This window comes from Crotalus tigris, unplaced genomic scaffold (genome assembly GCF_016545835.1).
Source record: "Crotalus tigris isolate CLP2741 ecotype Arizona unplaced genomic scaffold, ASM1654583v1 scf7180000018301.7375997, whole genome shotgun sequence".
NCBI lineage: Eukaryota > Metazoa > Chordata > Lepidosauria > Squamata > Viperidae > Crotalus > Crotalus tigris.
Window position 1 is genome coordinate 5,921,771 of NW_024096931.1, and position 24,486 is coordinate 5,946,256.

Below are 24,486 nucleotides of genomic sequence, written 5' to 3' on the forward strand. Positions count from 1 at the left end.
TGGATGCTCGGGCGACTGGTCATACGGAGTCTAAGGGTCCATCCCCATATTATCGATACCAACTTTTCTTTTCTTGACCTGTAACGGAAGAGTTGCTGTAATGTTTGGAGTCTCGGAGGAAAAAGAGCATTAAATGATTAAAAAAGACAAATTTGTCCAATGGGAATTCAACCAGAATTCAATTCCAGAATTGATATCTATCCAAATTTTGTTAGAACAAGAAAAGGCAACCTAGTCTGACCCACCAACAGCTAGATTTTGTTCCCTGGGGTCTTCTAAGTCATTGTTGGGTCAATGTTGAAGCTATGCTGTCCCCTAATTTTCTCTGAACTTTTTTTTTTACTCGTGTGTGTGTGGGGGGGGGGGAAGTTACATATTAAATTTATATGCCACCCATCTCGCTGTCCAAAGTAACTTGGAATGCTCTTTCAGGAATGAAGTTATGACAAAGTTGCTACAGCCAAAACAGCCTCAAGAAAAGGGATGCCTTCTGCAACCAGGGTCCTCACCAGAGGCTGGCATTGGAGAGGATAATTTAGGTCCATGCATTTCATCTCTGCTCAGTACAGCGGTCTTAATTCAAGCATCTCTGATGGACCAATGGTCCAATTTCTGCTTGAACACACAGTGGAATTCCTGTTTTCTTCCCCCCCTCCCCCCCCTCTCTCTCACACACACAAACACACACACAAACACACAGCAGCCCTCCTGCCATTGAATCCGGTCCATCATTAAATGTGCAACTTGAAGCCATTTCATTGTTGAAGCTGCTTACCTTCCTGTACGAACTGGGAGAATCACAATCGCAGCAGCAACATCTGATCAACGCAAGGATAGCCAGCAGGAGAACCATCCCTGGTATGGGCGGAAAAAATGGCGGCGTCAGTGCCTGAGTTTATGACCAATCAGAAACCAGGATGGCTTTTCTCCATCCTGGTTTCCATCCCACAGAGCCTAGAATCATAGGGTTGGAAGAGACCTTGGAGGTCTTCTAGCCCAGTGTTTCCCAAACTTGACAATTTTAAGGCATGAGGACTTCAACTCCCAGAATTCCATAGCCAGCAATGCTGGCTGTGGAATTCTGGGAGTTGAAGTCCACATACCTTAAAATTGTCAAGTTTGGGAAACACTGTTCTAGCCCAACCCGCCTATCGGGGGATACCCTGCAAATCCCATTCCAGAGAAATGGGCTCTTCTTAAGAACTTCCAGTGATGGAGCACCCACAACTTCTGCAGCCGAGGTGTCCAATTAAATATCAGGAAGTTTCTCGTTAGTTTTAGGTTGCTTCTCTCCTTGATTAGTTTCCATCCGTTGCTTCTTCTCCTGCCTTCAGGGGCTTTGGAGAACAGCTTGACACACACACCCCCTCAGATATTGGAAGACTGCTATCATGTTCCTCCAGTCCTTCTCTTCATTAGACTAGACCAGTGATGGCGAACCTTTTAGACACCGAGTGCCCAAACTCCGCACCCGCCCCGCCCACTCCACCCCACCCGTTCTGTCCACCCTGCCTCTGCTCTGCCCCCCGCCCCACCCACCCGCAGGGCCTACGGCTTCCACGGCCCACCACAGCAGATCACCCAAGCGGCCCTGCAGCGCCATGGCAGCCATGCCCTCCACCTGTGCCCCGCAGCATCATCTGCGCACAATGGGTCGCGGGGGCTGAGTCTTGTCCCTGCTGCCCAGCTGCCACGCCCAAGGGCAACTCTCCGGCGGGGCTGCTGGTGAGGAGGGTCCGCAGGGGAAGGCGGGGCTGGGTGATGGCTCGCGTACCCACAGAGAGGGCTCTGCGTGCCGCTTCTGACACGCATGCCATAGGTTCGCCACCACTGGACTAGACACACCTAGACCAAGAAGCTGTAGATATTGAGATATTGCTGAAGGAGGCAGGCCAAACAGTTTCCTTTACGAGGACAGAATAAAACCTGAGTTTCCACGAGGTCTTTTTCTTCCCTTGATCTACCTTGTGCCTGTTTGGCCTCCACCAAGCTTTTCTGTGGCCTCGTTGCTCTTGTTTCTTCCTAGTTCTCTGCTTACACCTCTGGGAAGCTGCCATCTTTCTTCTGAGCCCCCGAGCCCTCCCCTCCCAAACCATTTGCATCATGCAGGTCCACCCAAAGGAGCAACCCCAGGAGCAGAGGGGCTGCCCACCCAAAACCCTTCCTCTCCTCCCTCCACCTACCGATGAAGGTGAAGAAGACGGCAAAAGCCACAATGTCCCAGGTGGTTTGGAAGAGCTCCTTGCTCTGCAGACGGCTCAGAGCATCGTTGATCTGCTGACTGATGTCTCCGGCCAGGTTTTTTTCAAGGGTCCCCATCTCGCCCCCTCCGCGCACCTACAGCCAAGAGCTGCCCAGAATGCAAAACAGACCCTCAGCACAAAGCAGACTTCTGGGTTGTGGGAAAGCATTCAGTTCAATCGTGGGAAAGCGTTCAACTGTTCACCCGTGACGAAAGGCAGTTATAAAACGGGAAGGGGAGAGGAGAGACAGGCTGCATCGGAATGGAGAGGGCCAACCTCGTACGGAAAAAGTAGAAGCATGTCACTGTTTTAGAAGACAGAATACAGAAGAATTGGAAGAGTTGGAAGGGACCTTGGAGGTCTTCTAGTTCAACCCCCCAGGTTTTCAAAAAAAGAACAATGTTTCTAGCCCTCCTGAACATGACAAGTCAGCTTCCAGAAGAACAGAGTTGGAAGGGACGGGGGTCTTTTACTCCAACGCTTTCCTTACGCAGGAGACACTATACCAGTGATGGCGAACCTTTTAGAGACCCAGTGCCCAAACTGCAACCCAAAACCCCCTTATTTATCACTGGGTGCCGGGTGGGTGTGGCCCATTGGGTGGACATGGCTGTGGTGGTAACAGCAGACTGGGTGGGACTAAAAAGTTCAATCAATCGATTCCAACTTTGCAAGATCTTTTTTTTTCCCGCAAGAAGTTAAAATTGATTGATTGAACCTTTTTTTTTTTTTGCACACGGCGACAGAGGCTTAAAGTGAAAAGGTTTTATAAAACCCAGCTGAAGGCCTAGGACTGGGGCAACGGCACACGTGCCCACAGAGAGGGCTCTGTGTGCCACCTGTGCCATAGGTTCGCCACCACAGGTCTAAAGTATCTATTCCCCCCTAAAGACAATTCAGTAATGAGAAGGAAGAAAAAGCCTCATACATTTTACTAAGCAAGGGATGATTATGATTCTGCTGCAGTTCAGGCTATGAAAACTCCTATTTCTGATAGGAAATATTGTATCCCGATATTCTTTGTATCGGGAATATTGCAAGGAGAAAGGCACGGAGCAACCGGTTTCACTTGGCAGCTACGTGGAAGAAGAGTTCTTAATGGAAAACGGTGATTTTGGGGAAAAGGTACTTGTTCTCCTCTCCAAGATGAGATGTACCGTTTTGTGACAGAGTATACACTTTATTGTACCGTGCCAGATATTGGTCATGGCAGACTGGGTGGCCGGGGCCAAGGTGGCAGGGGCCAGTCCCTCGCCATCTCCGGGGCACGGCACACGTGCCCACAGAGAGGGCGTCTGAGTGCCGCCTCTGGCACGCATGCCATAGGTTCGCCACCACTGCACTAGACCACTCCAGACAAAGGGCTGTCCAATCTCTTCTTTAAAATTGAGGGAGTACCCACAATTTGGGAAGGCAAGCCGTTCCACTGATTAATCGTTTTGATTGTCAGGAGATTTCTCCTTCCTTCTAGGCTGGATCTCTCTTGGATAAGTTTTCATCCGTTACTTCTTGTCCTGCCCTGCAGCATAAGTTGACCCCCTTCTTCTCTGTGGCAGCCCCTCACTATCATATTCTCTCCCCCCCCATCACACAGACCTTTCCCAAGGTTTTCAATCCCTCCTACAGCCCCCATACCAGTAGATTCCTCCTTTTTTAAAAAAACCCAAACACACTTCAAAATAAACAACGCAAATGGATTTCTCAAGTTCCCTTTACCTTTTTTTTCTAAATCCCAGGGGTTCAGACGGATTCACCTGTGTCCCTCAGGACTTAAAAGCTCAAACAGCTGCCAAGAACTGGATGGCAAGGTTTCCTTGAAGAAGCAGATCTACGAGGAAGTGGAAAAAACAAACTGGAAGAAAACGTGGGGTAAGTCTTGGATTTATAAGGCACCTTGCCAAAACAAACAAACAAACAAAAAAAAAAACAGCACCAACCTAGGAGAGAAAGGAATGGATTAAACATCTACCTACCGCTGTCGATTCCTGGGAAATCTTGTGGAAAAAGTAACCTGCAACACTTTCTGGGACTATTTTTTCCCCGCCGTGGTGCCTATGGTGACAGGTTCTTTTCTTTTTGTTTGTTTTCACTTCCTTGTTCCTGTTTCTGCTTAAGCAAGGGGTTGGTTTACAACAGATTTACAAGGTGGACACACCCTCTTCTCCTAGGCTAGATAAAGAGAAAGAGACAACAGGCGGACCTAATCAGAGCAATTCTATTTGATGCGATGGTCTTCTCCTTAGGACCACCAGTGTTCCTCAACCTTGGCCAATTTAAGGTTGTGGACTTCAATTCCCAGAATTCCCCAGCCAGCCATGCTGGCTGGGGAATTCTGGGAGTTGAAATCCACACAAGATTGAGAAACACCTGTTTTAGACCTTCTCCATCTCTTAGCTGCCCCTTGGGGAGCCTCTAGATTAGGCACGTTCAAACTTGGCAACTTTTTTTTTTAATTTTTATTTTAGACCAACAAAACAAAACAAAACACAGCAAAATGTTACACACATACACACATAATATATCCTTTTTTGTTAACAGCAATTTGTAACAGTACTCTTCTATTATTTACATTTCCCTCCTCATTCTTCTTTGAAATATTTGTCCTTATTGCCCCATTGTTTCTTATTTACGTTTTCCTTCTTTCATATTCTACTACTTACTAGGAATAATTCATATTATTATTATTATACATTATTATACACCTATTGCCTCTACCAACACCTCATTTTAAATTTCCAACATTATTCATTGTAGTAACTCTCGTATTTTTTTATAAGACTCGACCGGGATTCCATCTAGGCCTGGTGATCATACAAATATTTTCATATGCTGTTTTTGCTCTAATACCATTTCCAACATTAAAATTCACCCCTTTTCATCCAAATATATTGATTTGATTTGATTTTTCCTTTGACATATATAATAATTCCTCCTTTCTTGTTTTATGCTAATATTGTGTCTAACATTTCTAAATTTTACTTTCTCTAGTAGTTTTCTATAAACCTATTTTCTATAAACTTCCTAAAGATGCATCACATCTACATCCAATTTCCTTAAATTGTTAAATGTTTAAACTCTTTTTCTTGGTATATTTAATCCATTAATGTTTACAGAAAAGAGCTTAATTACGTCTCCCATTTTTTACTTGATCTATTTTTTTTTATGCTTCTTGTCTCTATAAGTTTTCCTTTTGCTTCTCTTTCTAACCTTTCTCTTTCTTGTAACTTTTGTATTTCTTGCTCTCGATCAACTTCCTCTAATAAATCTTCATCGTAACTTTTGCTCTCCTGCTCTTCCCTACTTTTTTTTTTTCAATTTTTATTATTTTATTTTCATTACAATCATAAGAAAAAAAAAATTCAGATACATAAGAAGTTAAAATAGAACACAAATTCCGACATTGCTCATCCATTTCCCCCCTTCTCTTCCCTACTTTCTTGTTCTTCTCCTTGTGAAAAGTATCTCTCATAAAAGTCCTGTGCTTTCTCAAGTGTATCTATCTTGTATTTTTTCTCCTGCAAACTTGGCAACTTTAAAGACTTACGGACTTCAATTCCCACACAGGCTGGGGAATTCTGGGAGCCAAGTATGGAGACCTCTGGTCTAGATTTCAGCGGGTCAGATCTGGTAGTTCTCCAAGTCCTTCTTTGGTTAGGCATCTGGGACAGAATTTCTGTATCACCAAGATGTACCCCCATGCATTCAGGTAGATTTGTTCTCGGTTTGCACAGCAAAATGAAGTAGGCTAAATTGTAGCTTGTTAGTTTCTGCTTTAAGGCGTCGTGTGAAGGTAGGGTCAGCTGTGGGAACCTTCTAGGAGGATGTTTTTCAAACTTGGCCACTTTAAGATCTGTGGACGTCAACCCTCAGAATTCCCTAGCCAACATGTTGGCTAGGAAACTGTGGAAGTTGAAGTCGGCACATCTTAAAACTGGCCAAGTTTGGAAAACAGTGTTCTAAGAAATAATTAAACTTCCCTTTGCCAGTTATGCATTAGCTCATCCCAGCATGGAGCTGTAACCAAGCCCACCTGACAAATGCATCTGCTTTGCATTTCCAAAGAGCTGGTTCTCATTTTCCTATTAAAACCAAACCAAACATTGAAATGCCTGTAAAACATTTTCGTGGCTGCTTTTCCAATACAATAAATGTGAGAATCAGGAAGAAAAATGTAGGTTTGGTTATTGAAAAGTCCAGCAGGGGGCAATGTTGCAATATTTATCATGCAAAGAGGGTATCTTTTATGAGGAGGTTCACACTGCATGGCGCCATGACTTAACAGATAACAGACTAACAGAGTTGGAAGAGACCTCGTTAGTCTTCTGGTCCAACCCCCTGCTCAGGCAGGAGACTCTATACCATTTCAAATAGGTGGCTGTCCAGTGATGAACTTTGGGCGCAATATAGAGTTAGAAAACTGGCAAAAGCTTTGGGAAAGAAACTATAAAATAACAACGGCAACCACATACATATATCAGTGGTGGCGAACCTATGGCACGGGTGCCAGAGGCGGCACTCAGAGCCCTCTCTGTGGGCACGCGTGCCGTCGCCCCAGTCCTGGGCCTTCAGCTCAGTTTTATAAAACCTTTTTGCTTTAGGCCTCCACCACTGTGTACAAAAAAAAAAAAAAAGGTTCAATCAGTCAATTTCAACTTCTCATGGGAAAAAAAAGTTCTTGCAAAGTTGGACTGGATTGAGTGAACTTTTTAGTCCCACCCAGTCTGCCGTTACCACCGCAGCCATGCCCACCCAATGGGCCACACCCACCCGGCACTGGAGGATGCATAAGTGGGTTTTGGGTTGCAGTTTGGGCATTCAGTCTCTAAAAGGTTCGCTATTACTGACATATATACAGAAAATCTGTATAAAATATTTTATGGATGGCACTTGCCCACCGGCTAGATGAGCAAAAGTGTTTAAAAATATGTCTAGCAATTGTTGAAAATGTAGGCAAAAACCAGGCACTTACTATCACCTTTGGTGGACATGCCGTAAAGCAAACAAATTTTGGACAAATTCTTCACATGGTGAAGAAAAAGGTTAAGAAAGCATGCAGATTTCAAACCAGAACTATTTCTATTAGGTATAATTTCAGGAGAATATGAGGAGGAAAAAAGGTATGAACAGCGGCAAGAATGGCTTTGGCGCAGAATTGGAAAAACAAAGAAATGCCCTCTGAAGATGACATAATTAAAAAAATACTGGAATGCGCAGCAATGGATAGACTCAACTTTGACGATTAAAGAACAAGAAGATACAGAATATTTTCAAATACGGGATGCATTTTATCAATGGCTGGAAAAACAGGGTAGAGAGTAGGATTTTACTACTCGTTATTAGAATAAGACCCAGACAATCACATTGTTTATTAAGCACTTGAGGGGTTGTAAACTTAATAAATAAATAAATAAAAATAACAATCCTGCTGAAGATTAAGGCCGGTAGCTTTTGTTTTTGCACTTTTCTAGATCACTTTGAGACATCCTCAAGCTTTAGATCTGCTTGGAAATCAATGGACCTTCAGACAGATGCTAGTGTTGGGCTCTTCTCTTGTGACAGCAAGCATCACAATGTGACGGGCTGCGATGTTCATAACGTCTCTTCCTTTTTCATACCTGTCAGGGTGCGAGTGGAGACAGTTGTCTCCTTGAACTTTACTGCCCATCTTGTGTCAAGAAAAGAGACTGAACATGATAGGAATCCAAAGATGGGCTGTTTTGAGAAGGAACTGGAGGCAAGGCACTGGCGTCAGGGCTGCGAGCATCTCTGCACATCTGCCCTGTTTTGGCTGGGAAGGGAGAGAAAGACTTTCAGGCTGTGGGGGTCTCTCTGTTGAAATGAAAGCAAGGAATTGAGCAAAGGCAGGCTGAGTTAATATTTGGGTGGGCTGCTGGGAGGTTAAAAGACCATCTTAGAAGAAGGCCCTAGCCAACCCCTTCCTTATTGTTGTCATGAAACCTGCACAGATGTGTCTCTTCAATCCTCAGAAATTGATCTTGACTCCCCCAAATCTAAGGGGTCTGTGACAGTTTGCCACGGCCAACTAGCCACAGCCCATTTGCCACGGCCAGCTTGCCGCTAAATGAATTTTTGTTCATCAAAATAAATAATTATTTTAAAATAATTAAAATTGAATTATTAAATTGTACCATGGCGAGTTGGCTGTAGCAAATTGTCCAGTAAGTTGGCCGTGGTGAGTTGCCCACAGAAAATTGTCCCATTCCATTTCTAAAGACAATTCTGCTGGTGACAAAATGGACATCAGAGACCAGTTCTTGATTATTCTCCCATACCCATTGGAAGTTTTGGGCAGAGATATATTTACAAAGTAAGTTGGTTTGCAACAGTGGGAGCAGAAGGAGGGCTGTTAGTTTTTACTGGCTTCAATACGTTTTATCTTGCTATAAATTCAATAGGTACTATGCCCTGCTCTGCTAATACTATACCTACAATAGACTTCAGTAAGTGGCATCTTACTTAGAGCAAGGATTTCTCAACCTTGGCTGTTTGAAGTTGTGTGGACCAACTCCCAGAATCCCCCAACCAATAAGAACTGGTTTGATGTTCACTTCCTCTCCAGTAGAATCTTCTTTAAAAGAAAGTTGAATTCCATAAGTCTTCAAGTTACCAAGGTTGAAAAATGACAGGGAGAAGGAAGGAAGGAAAGAAGGAAAGAAGGAAAGAAAAGAAGAACAGGAAAGAAGGAAAGGGAAAGAAAAGAAAAAAGAAAAAAAGAGAGGAAGAAAAGAAGGAAGGAAGGGAAAAGAAAGAAAGAAAGAAAGAAAGAAAGAAAGAAAGAAAGAAAGAAAGAAAGAAAGAAAGAACTTTACTCCAGTAGAATCTTCTTTAAAAGAAAGTTGAATTCCATAAGTCTTCAAGTTACCAAGGTTGAAAAATGACAGGGAGAAGGAAGGGAGGAAGGAAGAAAAGAAGAAAAGGAAAGAAGGAAAGGGAAAGAAAAGAAAAAAGAAAAAAAGAGAGGAAGAAAAGAAGGAAGGAAGGGGAAAGAAAGAAAGAAAGAAAGGAAAGAGAAAGAAAGAGAAGGAAAGAAAGAAAGAAAGAAAGAAAGAAAGAAAAAGAAAGATTGACTTGCTTCCAAGTTTATTAGCCGATGATAGAAGCATATAATTCTGTCTCATTTTCCAAGAAAGATGTTGCGCTGATCTAACTGCAGATTAAAATCGTGCCTGAGGAGATTTGAAATGAAGGTAGATTCATGCCAATTATTCAATACATAACGTGGCAAATAAGTAATTAGGATGATGTCATTTTGACAGAGTCCGCTGTGCCGGTAGGACTGGCTCTTCCAAGAATGGAAAAAAAAATACTTTTGTGTCAGTCCTTGATCACCTTTTCCCCCAGGCTAAACCCAGTTCTTTCAAGTTCTTCTCATAGGACTCAGTTCTCTATTTCTGAGACCGTCTTTGTTATCTTTTGAAATCTATTCACATTTTTTGGGGCAATCTTTAAAAGGGAGATCTCTGGGACTGGAAGGCCTTCTTGAACAGTTGATAGATCACAACCCTCTTTGGCACAAAACGGACCGGCCGTTCGCCAGACTAAAACCTAAATTCGTGCATGCCGTGCTGCACTTTATTCATGCCTTTCCCTGCTATAGAAAGTCCATTTATTTTTCAGAAACATGGTCCATGTGTGTTTGTTTATTTCTTTTATTTATTTACATGGCCACCTAACTCAAAGTAATATGATTCTGGGCGATGTACAAAAAGCAACAATGATCAACTAGCAAATACAAAAACAACAGATAACATTCAAACCGAGTAAGACTATAAAATGGTGATCAGAAATGAAATCTACCGCAACCCCTTAAAGAGGGAACTTCACCTATCCTGACTTTTAAGAGTCTGGGGGAAAGCACCAGATCTTAAATTCCTTTCTAAATGGCGGTAGGATCGGGGCCAGTTGTGTTTTGCTGAGTTACTTCCCAAGGAATTTTGAGCAGAGCATCCCTCCTCCCTCTAACAGCCGTGTCCCTTCGAGAAACGAAGAAACAAAAATCCAAAGAAATTCAAAACAAGTTTTGAAGCCTCTGGTTCAAAAAAGAAGAAAAACAGAAACTTCTTTTTTTGAGGGGGGGGGAGGACGAGACTTTGGAGAAATTGTGAGACAGATTTCAACGCAGCATAAATCAAAATCAACCAGATTGACTTCAGAGCAAACGTGTATGCCAAAATTATTATTTCCTTTCCAGCAATCTCTTTTCTTTCTTTAACTTCCTTAATTGACTTTGAACCTTCATTTGCTTCCCCCAAAGATATTTTCCCTCCATATTTTCAGGTGCCCCCCCCTCCCCTCCCCTAGACAGATGCATATTTATTGCAGGGAGCCATGATTGATTGATGGTTGTTTTTTTTTTTTTTCAATCATTCTCATATAAGCCACTTTAGGAACACTTTTGCTGAAAGATGCCATCAACATTGCCAAGTAAATGAAATTGAGAAGGGAGCCCCCCCCCAATCAGAAAACGAACCCCTCCCCAACTTATGCTCCACCAGGCACATCTGCAAAACCCAGAATGCTGGCCTGTTTCCAAAATACTTTACAGAGTGTGCTCTGTTTTGTGTTTTTAAAGCAATCGCTGCCAGAGGCATTTTTATGTTGTGCATGTAAATGCCAGCTTGTTCCTCACATAGGGATGTTTGGGCACTGCCAAAGCCAAATGAATAATACTACTAGTAATCCTTGAGTTGCCACCACAACTGAGCCCAAAATTTCTGCTGTTAAGTGAGACATTTGTTAAGTGAGTTTTGCCCCATACAGAGACTTTTCCCACAATCCCCACAGATACAGTAAATTCTGTGTCCTCCGCAGAAGAGAAGCTACTCTGGCTAGGAAGTCTGTGCATGATTGCGATGTAGACTGGAAAAAAAAAAAAAACCATTAATCATGGCCTTATCGGGAGCATTCAGCACCCTTTGCTGAAGTCCCATTCCAGTTTGGCTTATGAAATGCAGGGGAGGATGGGACCATGATGGACCTTGGACCTGGTTTTACAACCATTCAGTTGTCCATCAACCTCCTTCACCCGGGACCCATCTATGGAGGCCACTTGAATACCAGGGCTATGGACTACTTGGACTTTGTTCCATGGTTTCTTCCTCAGCAGACACCTAAAGACCTTCTTGAACCCTTTGCGGAAGTGCTTGGAGACCAAGGCGTAGACAATGGGGTTGAGGCAAGAGTTGGCATATGCCATACAGTGAGAGAACAGGCGTAAAGCATAGGTTGTTTGGTTGAACGGGAAGTCTCCATAGAGGTAGTGGAGCACAACCACATGATAAGGCAGCCAACACAAGCAGAAGAGGATGGTCACAATGATGATCATTTTAGTCACTTTCCGCTTAGCTTTTTTGGACTCTGACATGTCCGTTAAAGGATCCACCGACGTCCAGAGATATTTAATTGTCCTGGTGTAGGAGAGAGTAACAATCAGAGCCGGGACGATGTAGCCAAAGATGAAAGTGCTGGTGTCCAAGACCTTACGCTTCCATCCCTCCCAGCCTGGCACGCAGATGTAGCTCTCCTCCCATTGAACCAAGTCATAGTAGCTCAGGTAAGGCCCTGAGAAGATCATGGAGAGGCCCCAGATTATCGCCGTGGTCACCACCGCATTGTAGGCAGTACGTAATTCCCGGGAGTGTAACGGATAGCGAATGGCCAAATACCTATAAAAAAGCCAACTGCATTAGGAATTGCTAGACATATATATGGTGTTCTTTATATATATGCACTTAATTTACAGTATATTTGCACTTTTTCCAAAGTGCAGAGAAGAGCAACTAAGAGGATTAAAGGCCTGGGGACTAAAACAAAGAATAGGGGCCCAGCTTGTTTTCCAAAGCGCTAGAAGGCAAGATAAGAAACAATGGATGGGAACTAATCAAGGAGAGAAGCAACCTGGAATTAAGGGGAAACTTCCTAACAATGAGGACAATTAACCAGTGGAACAGCTTTGCCTTCAGAAGTTGTGGATGCTCCATCACTGGAAGTTTTTAAGAAGAGACTGGACAACCATTTGTCTGAAAAGGTATAGGGTCTCCTGCTTGAGCAGGGGCTGGACTAGAAGACCTCCAAGGTTCCTTCCAGATTTTACTCTACTCTACTCTACTCTACTCTACTCTACTCTACTCTACTCTACTCTACTCTACTCTACTCCACTCCATTCCACATTCTATTCTATTCTATTCTATTCTATTCTATTCTATTCTATTCTATTCTATTCTATTCCATTCCATTCCTCAGTAGCAGGGGACAATGAGAATACAGCTGGTCCTTGACTTACAATCACAACTTGGGCTGGAATTCCAGTCATAAGTCATTGCTGTCATAAGTTGAGGCATCATATGACTAGACCCAACTTTTTGATCATTTTTACAGCCGTTGTGAAGGGAATCTCATGGCTGTAAGTCTGAATCCACTCTCCCTAGTGGACATTTTTGCCATTAAACAACTTGTCCTAATTGGAGAACCACCCACAGGGGAGACAGAATACTTGCAAAGCATCCCTGGGTTGTCTATGACAGTGCCTCTCATCTCTTGCAAAACAAACAGTGAATGCTCTTTAAGAAGAAGCAAGAAGCAGCGGATGGAAACTGATCAAGGAGAGAAGCAAACTAGAACTAAGGAGAAACTTCCTGACAGTCAGAACAATTAACCAGTGGAACAACCTGCTTCCAGAAGCAGTGAATGCTCCAATACTGGAAGTTTTTAAGAATCGACTGGACAGCCATTTGTCTGAAATGGTATAGGGTCTCCTGCTTGAGCAGGGGCTGGACTAGAAGACCTCCAAGGTTCTTTCCAGATTCTACTCTACTCTACTCTACTCTACTCTACTTGGGGGTTGGATTCGATGACCTCCAAGGTCCCTTCCAACTTTATTATTATTATTAGATGCAACATTCCCACGGCTTGCATAGCCTGTCAATCATTTGATCCCCGGGTGCTGCACTCACCATAAATACATGCCAGTTGTCAAGTGCCTAAATTTTGGTCACATGACCGTGGGGATGCTATGACCGTCATAAGTGTGAGTTGCAAGTCCCTTTTTTCAGTACTGTTGTAACTTTGAATTGTCACTAAATGACAACTTGAGGACTACAGTAGCTGTGAAGCATTTCTGCCTTGATGGATTTAACCACATTTTACTGACTAAATCATGGCTGGATTCCCATATTTTGTTTATTTTTTATTTGTTTGTTTATTTTTTTGATTTATAGAGCTAATCATCTCACCTATGGGATTCTAAGCATACGAAGTTGTTGTTGCTGTTGTTTTTTTTAAAAAAAAACACAATACAACAAAATAACCAAAACCATAGCCTCAAAAATCATTTCAAATTTTTAAGGAACAATTAAAAACTAGTTTAAAAATGTGATCTGATCGCTCAGTTTCCCCAGCAATACAACCACTTTGTAGGTTCCATATCCACTTTTCCAGATCCTCAGATATACTAAGTCAGGGGTCCCCAACCTCCGGTCCGTGGACCTACACCGGTCCACGGGATTCCAGAAACAGGTCCACACAAAAAAGTGAAGCCCCATCTGTGGGATACAGGCGGCATGCAAAACCACACACCCTTTGGTCCATGGAAACCCTTTCTCCATGGAACTGGTCCCTGGTGCCCAAAAGGTTGGGGGCCACTGTACTAAGCCATTAAACTATGACAGGATGTCCAACCTTGGCAACTTATGACTTGTGGACTTCAATTCCCAGAATTCCCTAGCCAGCTATGAATTCTGGGAGTTGAAGTCCATAAGTCTTAAAATGGCAGAGATGGGGCACCCCTGAACTACAATGTGGAAACTTCAATGGAAGAGCTCACACCACTGCAGCCAGCCCCGTGGGTGCCCACCATGGGTGCCTGAACCAAACCTGGGTTGTAGAGAAGGAGATCCATTTACCTGTCCACCGAGACAGCGGCCAAGGTGAAACTGCTGGCGTACATGGTCAGGTAGATGAAGAAATGGACGGCTTTGCACATGAAAGAGCCAAAGACCCAGCCCTGGGTGGAGTAGATGGTGGCCTGGAAAGGCACACAGAAGATGATGAAGAAGAAGTCAGCCAAGCTGAGGTTGAAGATGAAGAGGTTGGTCTGGTTACAGCCCTTCTGGCTCTTCTGAAGGAGCACAGCCAAAACCAGGCTGTTGCCAACGGTGCCCAACAGAAAGATGAGGGAGAAGACCACTGGTACGGCGATCCTGGTGGGGCCGAACTGGTTGAGCTCGGAAGAATTCCAAGGTCCAACCAAATCGGCACGTTCTTCCTGTTCAGACATTTCAGTCGAACAATCTGGGAGCAAACAGATGGAGAAGAACAAGAGAGGGGTTGAAGTATCCATAAATGCTCATGAGATAATCTAAAATCTCCTTAAACCCCAGATCCTAAACATCGTTCAAAAGCAAAAGAGTATCTTCTTCTTCTTAAATATCAGCCAGACCCCGGCTAAATACAGCAGGAATTTGGTTGCTATATATGCAGTTGGGTCGTGATAGCCTTTAAAATGCAGGAGAATACACTCAGTTTCTCTAGCAATGCAACCACTTTATGATTCCATATCCACTTGTCCCGATCCTCAGATATACTAAGCCATGAAACTATGGTGGAATGTCCAACTTTGGCAATTGGGCCATGATAGCCTTTAAAAAATGTAAGTTCTGGTCCACAGATAAGCAGCTTTGGGGGCATTTTTGGAACCTAAATCTCTCGCTTGTCCACAAGTTTATACAGTAACTCAATGGTTCCCAACCTCAGCAATGTTCAGAGAAATGGACTTCAACTCCCAGAATTCCCCACCAGCATGGTATGTGGTGTTCTTCCTGCACATGTGTTAAAATGTCCAGGGTAGATTTCTACCAGTAGATAGAATTAAAACGAAAAAAGCTAGAACATGTTTCAACACCAAAATCTTAAAAACACCCAAGCTAAGGTTTTGATTGAAAAATCGTAAGGGTAGGACTAATTTTATTTGATGTGTAATTTATAAAGCAATATTGATAAGTCCCATCATTCAGCTGCAGAACTAAGGAGAAACTTCCTAACAGAGCAATTAATCAGTGCAACAACTTGCCTTCAGAAGCTGTGAATACTCCAACACTGGAAGTTTTTAAGAAGAAACTGGACAGCCATTTGTCTGAAATGGTATAGGGTTACCTGCCTGAGCAGGGGGCTGGACTAGAAGACCTCCAAGGTCCCTTCCAACTCTATTATTATTATGGATCATCGCACAGTCAGCCAAATGTTCAGACTGGATTTGGCATTTTGTCTACCTATCAAGTCCTTACCCAGGACCTGGGATAGGCAGATGTAGATGTTTGATGGTATTGCAGATATCTTCGCAGGATGGAAGCAGTTCCTAGTAAGGCTGCCTTTTGCAATTGACTAATAGCGAATTTGTCAATGCCAATGGTGTTCAAGTGGTGCTCCAGTTGTTTTGGGATTGCACCCAAGGAGCCTATGACTATTGGTACTACCTTGCTTGCTTTTGCCACAGTCTTTCTATTTCTATTTGTAGGTCTTTGTATTTTGTTATCTTCTCCAGTTCTTTCTCTTCTATTCTGCTGTCTCCAGGCACTGCCACGTCCACTATCCAGATTTTTTTGTCTTTCTTATCGACAATTGTTAAGTCTGGGGTGTTATGTTGCAGGTGCTTGTCTGTTTTAATTCTGAAGTCCCAGAGCAGTTTAATTTTATCATTTTCTATGACTTTCTCTATTTTATGATCCCACCAGTTTTTGCTTACAGGCAAATGATATTTGTTGCAGATCTTCCAATTCACCATTGTTGCTACTTTGTCATGCCGCTGCTTATAGTCAGTCTGTGCAATCTTCTTGCAACAGCTTACCAGGTGGTCCACTGTTTCTTCAGCTTCTTTGCATAGGCGGCACTTACTGTCTGTTGCTTATTATTATTATTATTAGTAGTATTAGTATTAGTATTATTAAATTTGTTTACTCTTTTATAAGAGATAGGCATGTATAATTGCAATCAAGCTTCAAAACAAGCAAAGAAGCAAGCCATTTCTCAATATATAACAGGATCGCTTTTTGTCTATTTTTATTGTTCTGCAAAGGTCTTCAGCCCTTTAAAAACAAGAAGGTGTGAAAAAAATAGGGGGGAAGCCAGCTATTTCCCCATTAATTAAAATCAAAACAGGTGTACAAAAGAAGTTGATGTTAATTCAGAAGATTGTCGTTTAACATCTAATATAAACTACAGTGAACATTTAAGATCCAGACATTGGTCGTCTCAGCTGTTGATCTGTTTCATATGGATAGAGCTTTGTCCAAAAGGTTTTATTTTGTCCAAAAGAATCCCCCCCCCGCCCCCAATTTTATAATCACAGCACAGTTTGCTAGATTCTGCGCAATGGCACTAAAGATTTCCCAGAACTTGACAGATAATCCATTATAACCATTTTGTCTCGTTTTTGCAATATTATCACCCTGGTGTATTTTAACACTTAATAATTATGTCTTTGCAGTTTAACGACTAATATTACGTTATAGCTTAGGCTGTGCTCTTGTTTATGTGCAATTGATAGGTTGCCAAATTACGATTTCTACACAGATTTTATTTGTTATGTTATTATTTTATTCTAGAACTTAACATTAGATACTCTCTGAGCATTTTTAATTCCACTGGGCTTTGATTGTGATAAATATTTGACTGACTGACTTTTTCCTGATTTCTTACAGGTAACTATGGTGCAGTCACTCTCTGTCCAGAGTGAAATAAGCATGAGGTTAAAACAGGAAATGCAGCTTCAGTGGACCATGCAAAAAATTCAATTTCTCTTTGGAGAAAAGGCAAGATAAATATATATATACATCTATTTTTTTCCCTTTACATCTCAGAATGCACAAATCTATTCCACCAAAAATAACAGAGAAGTCTAGTGAGCATCCACAAACGAAGAATTATATGTGAATTTCAAGATGCACAGAGCTGGATTTGACTCAGACTTCATCCTCACATAACTCTAACTCTGTTTTCCATTCTGTAAATTAGCTGAGGAGCAAAAGAAAATATATCTCCTCATTATTACGTTATTGAAGCAGTGGGAGGGAGCTGGCTTGTGGCTGAAATGTTACGCTGGCTTCTCTCATTTTTAAGAACCTTCACACTGGTTGTGGGAATGAAGCTGAGGGCAGGACCAGTGGGGGGGGAGGGGGGTTGAGCCTAGTCTAGAGACAGTCCCTACCACAATTTAATGCTTGCTGGTTGATCCTGGATGGTTTTCTCTCTCCTCTCTTACCTGCGCACAGAAACAGAAATCTTCCCCTCTGTAAATAATGAATTCTCACCAAATTCCTGCTAAGGAATAGGAGAGCTCTTTTCAAAGATTGTAGACATTGTGGGAGGAATAGTCAACTTTTAGAAGCCAATGATCAGAAGGAATCTTGACAGCAACTGTTCTCGCCCACACAGTTTCCCCAAAGACGTAAGCTCATGAGATTTGGGGACTTGCTTGCCCAGTTCCTGATGTTCCCAGGCTGTGCCCCTGATTTAACCACGATCTGTCTTGGAACTGTGGAGGACAAGCTTCATCAAAGCTGTGTAAAAGGATTCCACCTACCTGGTTTTGCTGGGATGGTGCAGAAAGGTTACAGGCTCTCGTCTGTGGCTCTCTGCTCCTTCTTTTCTTCCATGGTGCTTCTCCTCTGCGAAGATGAGAGAAAGTCTTGCAGGCAAATCAGTGCCTTTCCCCCTCCCATCTCCCTCCCTCCCTCCCTCCTTCCTTCCTTCCTTCCTTCCTTCTCCTCTGTCTGTCTGTCTGTCTGTCTGTCTGTCTCTCCGATGCTTCCTGCCTCTCTGAGACCACCTCAATGTTCTCCTGCCTCCTTCTGCATGCAGACCATGGTAGATGGCATTTGCTGAACTCAAATGAGATCCGTCTTCATCCTCACTTCGTCCTGGTCTTTCTTGTGGGGAGGATGCTCCTTTCACTTGCCGGGCACATAGCTCAAAGGATGCCTTGCCCACCTGCCATTACAGAGCTGTCCCCAGTCTGGTGCTCTTCAGGAGCTGAATTATACCACCCAGAGCCTCTTCTGTTGGCCCTCCTGCCTCAGACATCTGCTAGGTGGAGTTCAGCACCATCGGAAGAGGCTGACACAAGTTCCTCATCCCTGTACTGAGGTGAGGAGGAGGAGGAAATAGAGGAGAGGAAGGAGGAGGAGGAGAAAATGAGGAGGAGGAGGAAGAGGAGAAAATAGAGGAGGAGGAGAAAATAGAGAAGGAGGAGGAGGAGGAGATTTCAAGTCCAGCTTTGATGCAGCTGAGCAGAGATATCAGCAGAGCAGTCAAAAAAGTCAAGATGGCAGCTTTAATGGTGCAATCAAAGCTCCACCTGTTTTTGGTTTTTTTTTTAATCTGTGTTACATCAGAGATAAGCAGCACTGAATTAAGGGCACATTCTTCCTCCATGCGCATGTATAAAATGGATTTGCAGGGAACTTACAACCAGCAGTCATTTCGTGACTGTTTGAAGTTACAACAGCACTGAAAAAAGTGACTTCTGACCCTTTTTCACACACAACCCTTTCAGCATCCCGACGGTTGACGTGATCAAACTTCTATTTATTTACCTTTGATTTATGGGGCTGCCTTCACAGTAGAGACTAGTTGGTTGGAAAGATAAGGTGAGGTAGGTAGGTAGGTAGGTAGGTAGGTAGGTAGGTAGGTAGGTAAGTAGATAAAGAGAGAGAGAGAGATACAGAGAGATAGAGATAGATAGATAGATAGATAGATAGATAGATAGATAGATAGATAGATAGATAGAGATAGATAGATACAGAGATACAGAGAAATATAGATAGATAGATATAGATACAGATGATAGATGATAGATAGATAGATAGATAGATAGAGAGAGAGAGAGAGAGAGAGAGAGAGAGAGAGAGAGAGAGGTATGTAGATGATAGATAGACACACACAGAGAGAGAGAGAGAGAGAGAGAGAGAGAGAGAGAGAACCTTTATCGTCATTTTTTTCCTGTGGGCACAATGGCGCACATTAAAAATGAAATTTAGTTGCTTGGTCTCAAAGTGTACACATACATAACACACATTTAAAACATACTATATACAACATACAGTATGTATAGACCTACATCCTTACATATAAGCAACATATAAATATTAATCCCTGTCCATTTTGAATACATAACGGAAAGAGGAAGCTTGAGGGTTCACAAGGTTAATACTGTATGGAACGAAACTGTGATTGAATCTGGATGTTCTGCTTCAGATACCACGAAGCCTCCTCCCAGAAGGTAACAAGGAACACAGGTCGTGGAGAGGAGGTGTAGCATCCCAGACAATCTTGCGGACCCTGCCCAAGCAACGCTTATGTGCTATGTCCTGGGTAGAAGGAAGGGAACTGCCAATGGTCTTTTCAGCCATCCTCCCCACTCTCTACATCTCATCTCTCTGAGAAAGATGAGAAGATGACAAAATGAGCAACTGAAAGCTTTTGAATATCTTGCATTTCTTTTCAGTCATCCTCTTCTCAGAAGCCTTCAGTATTTGTTTAGGGAGCCCAAAGAGTCTCTGATGTGATCATTAGATATTCAGCTTGTGTGAGTAACAATGATGTGCTTGCTTTTTTTAAAAAAAAAAATCTAAAGCATGTTGCTGGACGGCATGCAATCTTCCACTTATATCCATTCCTTGGTGGCTGGATAGACTTATTTTCCGAGATCCTCACTCTTGAGTTCCTTCTGGAATTGTTAACATGTTTCTCAAGCTATAATCTGACTATCTCGGTCGAGGCTAGATTAGGATTCTGCTGTTTGAAGTAGTGGCAGAAACAAATGTGGAGAAAGAAATCTCCAGCCCAATCAATTCTGGAAAATAGGTCCCAGTCTTATAATAATAATGATGGAAGGGACCTTGGAGGTCATCTGGTCCAACCCCCTGCTCAGGCAGGAAACCCTATACCATTTCGTTCCTCCCTCCGTTTCTCCCTCCCCCTTCCTTCCTTCCTTCCTTCCTTCCTTCCTTCCTTCCTTCCTTCCTTCCTTCCTTCCCTCCCTGTTTCTCCCTCCCCCTTCCTTCTTTCCTTCCTTCCTTCCTTCCTTCCTTCCTTCCTTCCTTCCTTTCTTCTCCCTATTTTTTCTTCCTTTCCTCCTCCCTTCCTTTCTCTTCCTCCCCGTTCCTCTTTCCTCCCTTCCTCCCTTCCTTCCTTCCTTCCTCCCTTCCTTCTTTCCTTCTTTCCTTCCTTCCTTCCTTCCTCCCTTCCTTCTTTCCTTCTTTCCTTCCTTCCTTCCTTCCTTCCTTCTTGCCTTCCTTCCTTCCTTCCTTCCTCCCTTCCTTCCTTCCTTCCTTCTCTCCCTGTTCTTTCCTTCCTCTCATCTTCCCTTCCCTTCCTCCATCCTATCTTCTTTCCTTCTCGCCCTCCCTCTCCCTCCTTTCCTCCCTCTCCCACGCTGGGGGGGAGGCTGCCACAGGTGGAGTAGACTCACCCGAGAAATCCGAGAGCTTCCTGCCAGCTTCCCCATTGACTTCCTCCCCGCGAGCTTCCCACAAGCGAAGACTTTGTTAATGGGAATGTATCAGGGAGCGAGAGCAGCCAGGATCGACCACAGCTCTTGCCGGCTTCCCCACTGACTTCTGGGAAGCGGTCAGGGAGAGGAGCGTCACCTGACCGCAGCTGGCTGTGGAGCATGGCAGCGGGAGTTCAAGAAGCAGCAGCCAAGCACAGGCGCCAAGGCAACCGAAACCTCCCCAAATTTCATTCCCACAGGAGTTGCGGGTCCCAGCATTCTGTAAATTAGCCAGCCTGACTTATCTTGGTTCAATAACCGTCGCCTTCTCCCTTCCGGTGTCACCCAGTGGAAGGTTACAGACCAACAGACATGAGAGTTTTAATGTCACAGGCGGTCCTCGACTTACGACCGCAACTGAGCCCAACATCTCTGTTGCTAAGCGAGACAGGTGTTATGTGTGCTCTGCCCCCTTTTACGACCTCTCTTGCCCCAGTTGTTAAGCGAATCGCGGCGGTTGTTAAGTGAGCAACACGGTTGTTAAGTGAGTCGGGCTTCCTAGTCCAAAGGTTGCCAAAAGGGAGCACGCGTAATCTTGGGACACGGACACGGTCCTGAGCATGAACCAGTTGCCAAGCGTCCGAATGGTGGTCACTTGGTCGTGGGGAGGCTGCAGAGTTGTAACTGTGAAAAATGGTCATACGTTGCTCTTTTCAGTGCTGCTGAAACTTGAAATGGTCACTGAATGAACGGTTGTAAGTCAAGGATGACCTATCTGTACATCTCTAGGGACATTCTCAGCCATCCAAGCCACGGTTGTCCCACAGGTGCTTTTTCAAAAGACAACTGGACTTTGTTTTTCCTTGAAGACGTTTCGCTTCTCATCCAAGAACCTTCTTCAGTTCTGACTCTGAAGTTGGTTCTGAAGTCAGAATTGAAGAAGCAAAATGGATGAAAAGCAAAAATGTCTTCAAGGAAAAACAAAGATCAGTTGCGTTTTGAAAAGGCACCTGTGGAGCTTTATATGGATTCCTTTAACCTAGAGGGCATTCCATAATAATAACAACAACAACAACAACAAAACAACAATAACAATAATAATAATAAAACTACTGGAGCACCACTTGAACACCATTGGCATTGACAAATTCGCTATTAGTCAATTGCAAAAGGTGGCCTTACTAGGAACTGCTTCCATCCTGCGACGATACCTGTAATACCATCAAACATCCACATCTGCCTATCCCAGGTCCTGGGCAAGGACTCGATAGGTAGACAAAATGCCAAATCCAGTCTGAACATCTGGCTGACTGTGCGATGATCCATAATAATAATAATAGTAAAGTTGGAAGGGACCTTGGAGGTCATCTAGTCTAACCCTCTGCTCAGGCAGGAAACCTTATACCATTTCAGACAGATGGCTGTCCAGTCTCTTCTTAAAAACTTCCAGTGTTGGAGCATTCACCGCTTCTGGAGGCAGGTTGTTCCCACTGGTTAATTGTTCTAACTGTCAGGAAGTTTCTCCTTAGTTCTAGGTTGCTTCTCTCTTTGGTTAGTTTCTGTCAGTTGCTTCTTGTCCTGCCTTCAGGGGCTTTGGAGAATAGCTTGACTCCCTCTTCTTTGTGGCAGCCCCTGAGATATTGGAAGGCTGCTATCATGTTCCCCCTCGTCCTTCATTAAACTAGACATACCCAATTCCAGCAACCGTTCCTTACATGTTTCCTGAATTTCTTGGGCAACTCACCCTGCCCCACAGACACAAGTGTGGGCTGCAGGATTCTCACCCTGTTCCCTGATGGTCTCCTTTCTCCCTGTCTTATCCCATTTCCACTGCAATTCCCTTTGACATCTACCGACAGCTGCCACTCCAAGCAATTTGGCTGATCTAAGAGACTGGCTTCTTTAAAAGATTTTCCGTGCAAAAGGAAATTTGCTGCGAATGACATTTGATTACTACAGCCGTGCTCTTCTGTCGAGCAAACGTCATACAGACATGATGTCTTACCTACTCTCTGGTTCCTGCAGCAATTTTCAGGGTGAAAATTTGTTCTTCCTTTTTCTTTGGATGCATCCTCCGATGATGTAGCAGGCTACCAAAGCCATCGTTAAAAATAGGCAAAATGGAGCTAGTGAAAAACAAGAGGGAAAAAATTGCTCCGTCTCTTAAAATAACACTCACTTTGGTGAGAATTAGGCAAAATAGGGTGCTACGGATTGTTTAAAATTACTTTGAAAAGATAAATGAAAAAGAGATGGCGGAGAACAGAACAGATGTCTTGGAGACAGCACATGCGGCTGGTCAACAAGTAAATCTGAAGTTATGAAGTTTTTTTTCATATGAAATATGAAGTATGAAAACATTTTGTTCGTGTGACGTATTTTTCTAGCGCTTGTCTGTATTGTAGCTTCTGGGCCCTAAAATCCTAAATCATTTTGAGTTTCAAATAGAACAAACTACTTTGTCTTGGTAAGGTGATTCCTGATTGAACTATATTATTTCAAATAGCTCGGTGGAGCTTGGTGTTTAATGTTGTTCCGCGTTTAATCAACAGCCAGCATGGTGTGGTGGTGAAGTTGTCAAAGTAAGTCTGGGGAGACTTAGCTTCAACAGTAGATGTTACTTGAGGGTCTTCAGGATCCTTCAGTCTCTCAGTCCAACTATCTTACAGATCCTCATGGAGAATATCTATTTATGTCATCGCTAAGTTGACACAGACTCAGCAGCACATCAATCAATAAATGGAAAGAACTCCCCCCCTTGAGAAGTCCATCGGGGGAGGATTTGCTCAATAGTAGTAACTGTGAGAGGGACCTCGGAATCCTAATAGACAATCACTTAATTATGAGCCAGCAGTGTGCTGCAGCTGCCAAAAAAAGCCAACACAGTGCATTAACAGAGGGACAGAATCAAGATCACGTGGAGTATTAATACCACTTTACAATGCCTTGGTAAGGCCACACTTGGAATCCTGCATCCAGTTTTGGTCACCACGATGTAAAAAAGATGCTGAGACTCTAGAAAGAGTGCAGAGAAGAGCAACAAAGATGATTAGGGGACTGGAGGCTCAAGCATATAAGGAACGGCTGCTGCAATTGGGTATGTCTAGTTTAACGAAGAGAAGGACGAGGGGGGACATGATAGCAGCGTTCCAATATCTCAGGGGCTGCCCCAAAGAAGAGGGAGTCAAGCCATTTTCCAAAGCACCTGAAGGCAGGACAAGAAGCAACGGATGGAAACTAACCAAGGAGAGAAGCAGCCTAGAACTAAGGAGAAATTTCCTGACAGTGAGAACAATTAACCAGTGGAACAACCTGCCTCCAGAAGCAGTAAATGCTCCAACACTGGAAGTTTTTAAGAAGAGACTGGACAGCCATTTGTCTGAAATGGTATAGGGTTTCCTGCCTGAGCAGGGAGTTGGACTAGATGACTTTACTATTATTATTATTATTATTAAGAGATAATGAGGACAAGCAGCCACAACGTAGGTGGATTTATTTACAACAACTATGACTGCACCATGGGAAGACCTGAAGAACAATGTTGGAGGCCATTCCTCCTAAGGAAAACTGTGTCATGGATGTCCAGCCAGCATGAATTCTGGGAGTTGAAGTCCACAAGTCTTAAAGTTGCCAAGGATGGACAGCCCAGCTCAAGAGGTGATAAAAGTTGACAACAACTCAATGATACATAATCAACCAACCAATCAATCACTCAAAAGTCTAACAAATAAAATGGAA

At 43.4% G+C, this 24,486-nt stretch overlaps 1 long non-coding RNA gene and 1 pseudogene across 1 annotated transcript; both read right to left on the reverse strand.

The window, feature by feature from the left end:
- Window positions 1-2,311: 2,311 nt before the first annotated feature.
- On the reverse strand, window positions 2,312-4,370 carry LOC120310899. Its single transcript, XR_005557484.1, has 3 exons — window positions 4,217-4,370; window positions 3,960-4,071; window positions 2,312-2,350 (listed from the first exon to the last, which is right to left on the reverse strand). It is a non-coding gene; the product is annotated as an uncharacterized LOC120310899 (long non-coding RNA).
- Window positions 4,371-11,156: 6,786 nt separating this feature from the next.
- On the reverse strand, window positions 11,157-22,850 carry LOC120310817 (annotated as a pseudogene).
- Between the last annotated feature and the right edge of the window lie 1,636 nt (window positions 22,851-24,486).